Genomic DNA, 10,618 nt, shown 5'->3' on the forward strand with positions numbered 1-10,618 from the left:
TGGCAGAGAGAAGAAAACCAATAAAAATCTTCTATACAGGGCACATAGGCTATAAGGCCCTGAAACTCACWTCTCCTCAGCTGCTATAAACTGGCACACATTAAAACCAACTGGCAGGATTCCTCAGACAGCTCAAATCGGTGTCACTCTACTGAAGCTGATGAAGCARCCCCAATTTGTAGAAGCCAAGGATCTGGCCCACAGCCTGCACTGCAGTCCAGAAAGACCATCTGTGTTTAACAGGATCAGAAATCAAAAGAAAAGTCCTTATAATTTACTCAGTATTATTGAGACAAGTGATTTCTATGGTGTTAAGTCAGGTAGACTAAACAAGAGCTAGAAAAGATAAAAAACCAGTTCTTTGTTTCTCCCTCGGTATAGTTTTACCAGGAAAAGTTGTGTAATTTCTTGCAACATATTCCATGAAGCAATGAAATGTGAAGGCAAGAAGGAGACAACTGAGGAGGTAAGAGGTACAGGAGTAACACAGTAAGGAATTCAATCTACTTAATGAATTACAGGCACTAAAGTGTGCTGCCCTGCTCATGCTGACTTCRTGTCAAACCCATTCCCACTGATGTCAGTGGAAAGAGTGGCATTACACAATGCTGCTCAACCATCCAAGGGAGGGGCACCATGAAAGCAGAGGAGAAGGTTCAGGTAGTTTAGCTTTTTAYTTTGGAAGCTGGTCTGAAAAACTTCCATATTAAAATTTCATGGGAATTTGGATACCATTTTTACCATTCTAATTGTGAAAAGCCAGATGCTGAGCTAGAACTAATGCAGTAATGAGCACTAGAGGGAGAAGCATATCAAAACATCTAARTTCATGTTTTGTGGCTCAGTGGTGGAAATCAATAGTATTTGTGTTAAACCCCTCAAGGYGTCCAGCAAAAAGCAGTGCTGCCATGTGATAGCTCAGTTTTAGGTTTTCTGTGGTGAGGAATTCATGATTATCTTTACTTGAAGCTGCCTCTGCACACAGGAACTCACTGAAAAGAGTTTTTTTTGTGTCTGTAACATATGCCCACATGAATCTATTTTCAGGGCAGAGAGTGTAAATGAGCTGTGAAGATGATGCTTTGAATTCCAGGTGACCAACAACATCCCCCAAGTTGTGAGCGCTGCAGTGTTACCCTGTAGCTGCTCATGCAGTCATTGTTTGTCCTGGAGACAAATGCAAAAGGTTGAGTGAAAATGAGACTGTCAGAGAAAATACATCTCTTCTGCTTTGACATGGGAAAAATTCACTGCATCTGCCCTCAGCAACAATTTCTCACCCTGCTCTGAGCTCTCTTGTGGCTCCACCAGCTACCTGATTGATCCCCAGGGGAARATCTGCAGTGAAAACTGTGAAGATCTCTCTCAAGACAGACTCCCCTCAAGRCTGAAATGATAAAGTGGGAGTGAGAAAGCTTGCACACTGTGCAAATTCTCACCAGGTGAGAATTTCTTCCAGTGTACAAAGTCAGAATGACTGAGGAGAATAATTCTGCTTTRACCCTGCATTCTATTTTTAGTGTTTAGAGATGTTTTGAATGACGCTGAGAAAATAGGTATGTGATTTTGAAAAAAAAGGCTACGAGCAAAATGAGTGCAAGCAGGCTTGTGCAATTCAGCTCTACTGGCACAGTGCTGACACAAGGCAAGCAGCTGCTCCAGACTAAGCCTCTCCAGGGCTCTGGCAGTGCTTGGTGCTAACAGCACACAGAGAATGTGTGATGCAAATTCAAGTCTGTAACCACTAGTAACTCATTGAGAGGATTTAAGATTTCAAACTACATTTGAATAAAGGTATGTGAAAATGTATTACTGCTAAGCAGCTTTGCATTTCAGTGCTGTTATACTGTGGAGATCAACTTTGCAGAAACAGAGTTAATAAGGTCTATTCCACAGATGTTCAATCRACTTTTACACACTGCCAGTCCTTCAGCCTTGGTCTGAGGTCCAAAAGAGCCAGAAAGACTGCAGCTTGCCTTCAGTCAACTCCCATGACAGAATCTTTTAAGCAAAACCTGGTTCCATGTTTCAGCTGTAGCCAGTATTTGTTCCACTGTTCACTACAAAGAATCACCTTCCTCTTTGTCAGATTTGTAGTACATAATCTGCAAAGATCAACATTTTCCTATATAGGCTTTATACATGTCTCTTAAATATCATTATTGACACTAGAAAAAAAATACCATAAATATAACTTTCAGGTCCTTCTATAAATTAATTTCTTGATTTGAAGGGAGCTTTGCTTGGAGCACTCCATTTTGGTTTAACTTTATTTTAAAAAGCACTTTCAAGGAAAACCTTTTTCTAATTATTCTCAAAAAATGAACAACAGAGTTTATTCACACACCACTTGAATGTCTCACCATTGTTTCCATGTACAGTCACCTTCTTGTCATGGCAGACAGGATCTTTGCAAAGTTCTCAAAAAGGCAGGCACTTTCCTGAAGACGATTGTTATATAACCTGCTCTGGCATCATGTAGTCTACCTAAGGTTAACACTGATTTTCTAATTCATGTATAAAACATTATACTGGCTAATAATAATGATCGTTGCCTGCATAATACCTGAAACAAAAGATTTAACGTTCTCCAAATTCCTTAAGGGTCACAGGTCCTTAACTCTCACTACTTTAAGTGTAACCTCTCATGTATATTTCAGATATAAATCTTACAAGAAAAGAACTTTTTCATCCACATAGCAACAACTGTCTTTCAAGTCTCTACCTTCCCACTAAAACAATCACCAATCCCAAACCATGTATTAGAGTCTTCAGTAAACCCACCCTTATTTTATCATGAAACTAYCACTGTAAAAAGCAGCAGTAAGGGTTTTTTATAGCAGTTCACTTAATTTTTCACAGCACTTTACTTAATTTGTATAAAGTGAAGGAAAGGCATGTACCATTAATAACAGAAAATGTCAGGATAGCACAAAAAGATAGAGACAAATAAATACCATACTATATTCTCATYTTACACTGAGTATAATTTGAAAATTATTAATTCTTTTTTTTCAAGCTTGAGAGAGTGTTGGAAGCTTGATGTGTATTTTTGAAAGTACTAAGCTGAAAATAATTAAATTCGAAGTTCTGATAAAAAAAAAACACTTAGTTTGCCTAAACACTTCAAGTCTGCAGGATAAGTTCCACAGAGGAAGAAAGTACTCAGACAAAATGAAGATTCATAGGCTTTAAACATCATTCCTAACATTTGCACCCCCTGTAAGACATATTTTGTCTTCTTAGGACATGCTAGCCACTTTTGTCCTCTTTTCTAAGCCAAAAATATTCCTTATTCCAACTCCCCAATCCCAAAGAGATTAGAATATTTAATCAAAATTAAATACTTAAAGGAAATAAAAATTGCTCATGAGACTAAGGCCTATTGCTACTGCGTGTCCTCATGTTTTTGTGGGGTACAAAAGATGACATCATAGCATGTTTTTGAGCAAGTGTTTTCCTCATGCCAAGAGAACTGTGTCTGCAGAGCAATCTCTACCCAATTCTGTAACTTTTATTGGCACGGGAAGGCAAAACCCCCTAAGATCTTTCCTTTGTTTCAATGCATTTTCTGCCTTCCTTACTGCTATAGACTGTGTTGTGACAGGCCTATTTATAGTCCAAAGAAAGGAAAAAGCACCACTGGAGGCAGGAAAACTAAGTTGGGAAAGAATAGAAGGAAGTGTGGCTGCCATTTAGCCAAACAATCTAGAACTAATTGAGCTCAAAGGAGCCCCAGCCTCAGTGAAGCTGCGGGGAGTGAACAGAGCACAATCCTGCTTCTCTCTCCAGAGCTCTGCCACGGCTGCTGAGTGGGAGCAAATTTGCTGGGAGAAAATAACTTCAGCATCTCAATACCCTGAGAGGAACTCTTTCAAAAAAGGAGCGTGATGAAAGTTAGGTACCTAACAAATTAAGGTAAGTGCCTCCTCCTGGCATTTCTGCTTGCTGCATGCTCCTCGTCTTTTCAGGTGTGGCCAACCTGGTAAACGAAAAAATAATGAGCTTTGGAGAAGGAATGGCATCTGACTTTTAGATAARGGTTTGGCAGGATGTCTGACTTTTAGATAAAGAAATCTGAATTTACTTATGGATTACTCAGAACTTTTCTTTAGCAAAAGAAGCTTTTGCCAATAAATCTGTAACATAACTTTGCTCTTTTCCTGACTTGTRTCATGTTCATCTTACAAACTGTGATTAAGTGCCAGAGAAATGTTATGGTAAATGTGTGACCCAAAGGAAAATATGATGTTGACTCTGCATTAGGTTAAAAATATAGATTTAGAGACAGAGGGAGGGAGAAGTATATGAAATACATATTTATACAAGATGTGTTAATATGGAATATATAACCATATCAAAATGTATATAATGCAAGTTTTGTGGTAATTTAGTTTTATGATGTACATTTGAAGGTAGGAACATAGCCTGAATTAAAGCATCTAGAGTTTTAGCATTCATTGACAGCTAATTTCTGTGTGTGTGCATGTGTGTACACAAAAATATACTACATGTAGCTATCAAATCAAGATATATTATTCATTGTTGCTTGCATTGCCATACTATGTGCTGCCATTCTGAGTCTAATTTAAACTGACAGTAGAATATGAGTGGAAATTTCTAATCTGCTTATTTCCTGSTGCTATACACAATATTATACTATCATGATTGAATGTGTAAAAAGCTCCATTTTAAGATACATCAGTGTACAGACTATATTAATTCCGTTGCCACCAAAAGTTGCCACCAAAAAGACAGACTTTTAAGATGGAAAAAATAAGTTTTTTTTAAGATTGTGCTGGATTTCTTTGTTTCCCAACATGTCTTTTGCACTTCTAACAAAGAAAATGCTGTTGTGACTTGCAGGCAGCAGAATAGAAGCTGTAGAATAATAGATTCAGGTTTTTCATCATTTTATCTTCTTTGAAAGATCTATGAGAATAACTTTTGTATTAGTCTCATCTGTGCTAGCACATTACCTCTAAGCATATGATAGTCAGATGATTCATTTGTTATACAGATGTTGTCTAGGATTAGCGGTTTGTGGCAAAAAGTAGCTGGTGAGTAAAAAGGAAGTGTGATGTGYTGTTATTCTACTGTACCCCCGGAGGATTCTATTATGTTTAGAGTCTGCTATTGTGAAGATAGCAAGGCAGGATGTCATCCATGTAGGTGAAAAGCCACGATAGGACAATTGTAAACAGCAGCAGTCGGCTGAAAATCTGATCCAGGGGGTGCCAAGCAGCAATTCCAATGAAGCAGATGTTAGCCARTGCTCGTGGAAAGGATCAGGCCTTTCTTTGTCTGGTTTCAAAGTGCTCAACATTTACAGTAATTCTCAGTTCCAGGAGGTTATGAGCCTGGTCTTGTGAAGACTAAAATGGCAGTAAAACTAGGAGCTTGTACAGATATTTGCAAGAGAAAGCTCTTTAGACTGCAATTTGAGTGACAAGCATAGCATGCTCTCATRCAGGTAACATTGCTTTCAATTTCAGAAACTGATTTCCCTGCACAAAAACTAAGCAGAAAGAGAAAATAATTATGTTTTAATTAAAAAATTTAAGAAGCATTGTAATTTCTGGTGTTGAATAAATACAATAATTTCCATGAGATTTCRGTAGCACAGTGACTGCAATACAACACTACTGACTGTAAGATTCAGATTTATTCAGGTCAGCAGCACCCTCCACATTATTTTAAAACTTCATACCACTGCATGAATGTAAAAAAACAGAAACCTTTCCTAAGCTATAAGAATATCATTTACAAATCAGCCAGTTACATTGTAATTATACAGGAAAAGGTCATAAAAAAAGGTACTGATGCACTTTCACATTTGCCTTTGGAAAAGACACTATAAATGGTGCTTAGAATTGCCTAATTAATACTCTTGATAAAAACACACACAAACAAAGCTTTGTTTCTAAACTGCAAGAGTTCACATATTCATGAGTTCAAAGTTTGCAAATGGAGCATTTTGTCCTGAAGATACAATCATTAGGRAAAAATCCTTCACAGAAACAGTGATTTGGCGTTGGAATGGACTGCCCAGGGAGRTGGTTGCATCACTGTCCCTGGAGGTGTTAAAAAAGACTCGATGAGGTACTCAGTGCCATGGTTTAGCTGATAAGGTAATGATAGGTCACAGGTTGGACTCGATGATCTCAAAGGTCTTTTCCAACCTAGTTTATTCTGTGATTCTGTGATTTCAGAAGGCCTTAGAAAGAAATTTACACCCCTGCACCTTGTAAAATCTTATTTCCTGCTAGTGTCTAACTACTCTGCAGGAGATTCTTTTTACACAAACATTTTTAAGTGTTCACAAGTACTAACAGGGCTGCAACTATTAAAGTTCCAAGTTTAAAATTAAATATGAGAATTTGATATACCAGAAGGAAGTTGAGGTTCACATGCTTCCTACCCTGACATTATTATGTCAGGTAATTAAAGAGGTTTAAGGTTGTCAAATAAATACTTCAGTCAGCTGTCCCTACTCTGTGGGCAGTGTGGATTTCTGGTTCCAGGAAAGCTGCCTGACTTGAAGAAAAATCACATGACTTAAAAAATAATGCACTTTGGGTGACAAGTCATGCCATGCTTTCCTCCAAAGCTAGCTCAGGTTTAGTAAGATTTATTATTCCTCATGCAATTGCTCCAGTGTAAGTATCTTAATTTCTCCCTAAGCCCTTATTCCACTATACCAGACWCTCTTACAAGGAAGCTTTGTGCTCCAAGTCACAGTCAGGCACACTCACATTATAGGAAAAAAAAGAGCAGATAATTACAAGTGTTTGGAGCAGAAAGGAAGATTTTTTGAGAACACATGTGCAGTCTACCATAGTCTCACTCAAAAAACAGAACCGGGGAAGAGGGAACCCAAAAAAAAAACCCAGTTAAAACACATTAAGAAGTCAGCGTTCGATATCGGACAGTATCAAAATAGTACTACAAAGAGRAACAGCTGTTCAACACAACAGAAATGTTAGTGTTAAAAAGTAATTTCTTTTATAATGTCTAAAACATTCAACTCATAACTATGTGCTGAATAACATCTTGACTCATGAAAATATTTATGCAGGTGCTTAAATTTAAGTATATGAGCAGTCCCATTGATTTCAAGCAAAATTATTTCAACAGGCTGATAAAATTTAAAGCCTGGCAGAGTCATTAGATCATCTAGTCTGACTTCAAACACAGCATATTAATTTTACCATTTCTCTTACCCAAAACCCAAAAGTTTGTCTGCTTACAACAGAACAATATGGATGTAGTATGTTCAAGATAAAAGTTTAAGAAGATCGTGATGTTCTACACGCATGAGTAGTGATCCACAACAGTGAGAATTGTTCAGGTTGACACAAATTCTTTAGCTCAAATTGAGTTAGATGTTGCTCAGGCTTTGTACCAACTTATTGCACAAGGGTGAAGGTCAATGTGCRTATGGAAGATGGAGTGTTTCTCCCTGAAGTCTCTGTGCTATCAGAAAAAGTGATTAACTTTACTTTGATTACTTTCCTACACTCTAGTGGACTAGAAAAGTACAGTTGCATAAGCAAGGAGAAATAAAAAAGCTTCTTTAAAATCAATCTTTATGCCAAAAGGCAGCTATATTTTTTTAGCTTCAGTTCTCCCATTCACCACWGGCCATGTGCAAATTGTGGTACAAAATAAGAAGGCACTGTTCATAAGCAGATGAAACAAATACACAAATACATCTAGAATGAATTTGTCAAATCTCTTACTTGGTCACAACCAGACAGTTTAAAAAGACTTCTTGTCTGAACAACAGATGAGAAAAAGTGGGAGACTTGACCTGGGGTCTCCTTTCCAAGAATTAGTAACAGCGGATTTCTATTGCATGAWCATACAGCATCAGAAGAGTGCTGTTGAAGGATATGTACAAGAGATGGTAAAAACGAAAAACAAAGAGAGGGAACAAGAAAGACTGTCTTGGAGTACAAGTCCTCTTTGTCAGTAACCGTGCAGGTATCTTCATGTCTTTGGTTAGCAACAACAACAAAGTACAAGTCCTCTTTGTCAGTAACCGTGCAGGTATCTTCATGTCTTTGGTTAGCAAAAAAAAAAAAAAAAAAAAAAAAAAAAAAACAAAAAAAAAAAACACCAAACCTATTGGCTTTCAGAAGTATTTTTTCTTTATCTTATCTTTGTCTGCTTCCTATTTACACTGAGTTCCAGGCTAGGTAATCTCCTTGTTAGTTAGTATAGTACTTCCTGGGAAGCACCAGGGTACCCTACAGGAAGGAGAAGCTTGTCCCAGCTTCTGACACTGGGGGGAAACAACAAACACTCTGCCTTATGCAGAGGTAGATTCAGTCCTCAGCTCTTCTCCAAAATCACTGCAGCAATTTGCTCTCATTTCTACACTGGATATCATCTCTGAAGTGTCCCTTCCCAACCTCCCCAGTAACRGCTGCAGACCCGTTTGTCACAATGGTCCCCAACAGACTCTGTGGGCTCAAGCAACTGCACGGTGCAAAACACAGCCCTGCTACAAGAGTTCTGTGGTGCAGCACCACACAGCCCCAGGAAAGTGAAAATGCCCAGTGGCCATTCTGTTGCCAACGTTGCAATGAAGTCTTGCCACTTGCTTAAGGCAGYAGCAATGTAGTGAACAGCCAGAGCAGTTACGGTGTGGTACAGAGCATGTGCAGTCTGCTCCAACCATATACCAGATCACTCTGTTGGTGGGGCAACGGGGAGGAATTTAAAGTCAAGCTAACAGGTCTGGTATTGTCTCACTATTTAATTAGTGACAGCTTACATTATAAAGCTGTRGGTCACTTGATTTGGAAAGAACAAAAATTAATGTGTACCAATATCTCTGTTCAGACAGCTCAGCATTCTTAGAATCCTTTATATTCTAACACACCTTATTTTTCCAACATGGTGTTCCATTGTTATTTTAGATTATTAYCATGCCATGGTTATCTTGGGAGGCTGGARAAAAAGATAAATCTTTGAATATCASCTCATTACTAAAGGGAAAAGGAAAACAGAAATAGCATTCAATCTCAGTTGAACTACAAAATATACTTCCTAACTTCAGAAATGAGAAGAGGCAAGGGAGTAGAGTGGATAAATGCTGAAGTCTTCCAAGCTGCTTGACCTTCCTTCTAGTCATAGCTAGTCTCTTCTTTCTCCCTTAAAACAAGGATCCTTCATACTKCCTTCATATAATGTGATTTTATACTGGAATACAGCCTACATGGAATTCTGGACACAGCACATTATTCTAATATAGTTCTATTYATTCACACAGATTCTATTAGAGATAACTGTCTTAAGCAATAATTTAAAACAGAAAAAAATATAAGAGTGGGATAGTGTCCTCACACAATTAAGAGAAATGGAACTGGAACGAACAACAGAGAAAGGCCCAAAGTCAAACCAGTGTAACAAATCCAGCAGTTATATATAGAGACCTTGGCCCCAAGGGGGTCTGTCACACACAAATATTAAGTGTTRTGACTATAATAAGCAAATCTCCTCACAACCAATGAGCATGGAAGCAATAGCCTCTCTCTTGTCTTTGCACTGAATACTTCACAGGGTACACAGAAGGCACAGATGGATGCAAATTCACTCATCTCAGAGTAAGCTTGGGGGCATGAACCCTGAGACATTTGCAGCACATCTCAGACAGGCTGCTGGATAACACAGTCTGACTGAGAAACAGGCAGTGTGTTGGACTAAGTGGAGATCATGCCTGACATGAGGTATTTGTGATCCATACCTTATTTTACAGKGCGAACATAAGCTTAAAGTGCTACTGTTTGCAAGAGAGAAGTGCACTAATTTTTAATATTTCRACAGAAACTGTTAAAAAGGTCAGTTTTTTTCCTAGGGAGAGGAAGGAAATAGGCTTGGTTTTTTGCTCTTTTGCTGGGTCTGTTACTAGACTTCATTGTTTTCACTCTTGTAATGTCAATGCGAATGGACTATGYCAACCTGCAATGTGGAATGTATTGCTTTAAATTGATAGTTAGATACTCAGTACCAGATTGTGCTGCCTCACTGAGGTACCAAACCAAGAGCCACTGTGACATCAGTGGTGACAACATGTTTATAAAAATCAATAAAGTGAAAAACTATTTTTCACTATTTATGAGTAATGCAAATCTGACAGATAACATTCTCTCTGATGTAACATTTGAGTGAAAAGCATTCTCAGAAATTATTTATACAAGAAAACGTTGAAAGCAGTTGAACTTACAATGAAGAGACAAGTAAAATGCAGAGAGCTAGTACTTGAGGTCAAACAGAAATAAATGCATTTTAAAACATATGTTCACTGAATTGAAAACTTTCTGTGTAACTGTGATTTCATTTAAAGTCTGAGAGAAGATATAATGAAGAACTATGAAAAAACCCTGATGTCATATTCTTGGTCACTTGCATTCATTTSCACAAACTATGGAACACATACTGGAGATTTTTAAATGGTAAAGGAACCACTGATTAGCCCAAATTTACCAGATGCAGAAAAGGCAACAAAAACTGAGAGCTGCTGTACCTTCTACATTACAGCAATGCCCCATCCTTGCTCAGCACATCACTCTCAATGAGGATGGCTGGAGAAAAAAACCTAGAGAAAAAA

At 38.0% G+C, this 10,618-nt stretch overlaps 1 protein-coding gene across 1 annotated transcript in view; it reads left to right on the forward strand.

Moving 5' to 3' along the window:
* Positions 1-3,590: 3,590 nt before the first annotated feature.
* The window catches only part of RASGRP3 (RAS guanyl releasing protein 3), a 58,419-nt gene continuing 51,391 nt past the window's right edge, over positions 3,591-10,618 (forward strand). Inside the window, exon 1 of the mRNA XM_057370041.1 lies at positions 3,591-3,918. The gene's annotated coding sequence lies outside the window, so the exon portion shown is untranslated. The remainder of the gene's footprint in view (positions 3,919-10,618) is intronic.

This window comes from Malurus melanocephalus, unplaced genomic scaffold (assembly GCF_030028575.1).
Source record: "Malurus melanocephalus ecotype Western Australia unplaced genomic scaffold, MMel_1.1 scaffold_5, whole genome shotgun sequence".
NCBI lineage: Eukaryota > Metazoa > Chordata > Aves > Passeriformes > Maluridae > Malurus > Malurus melanocephalus.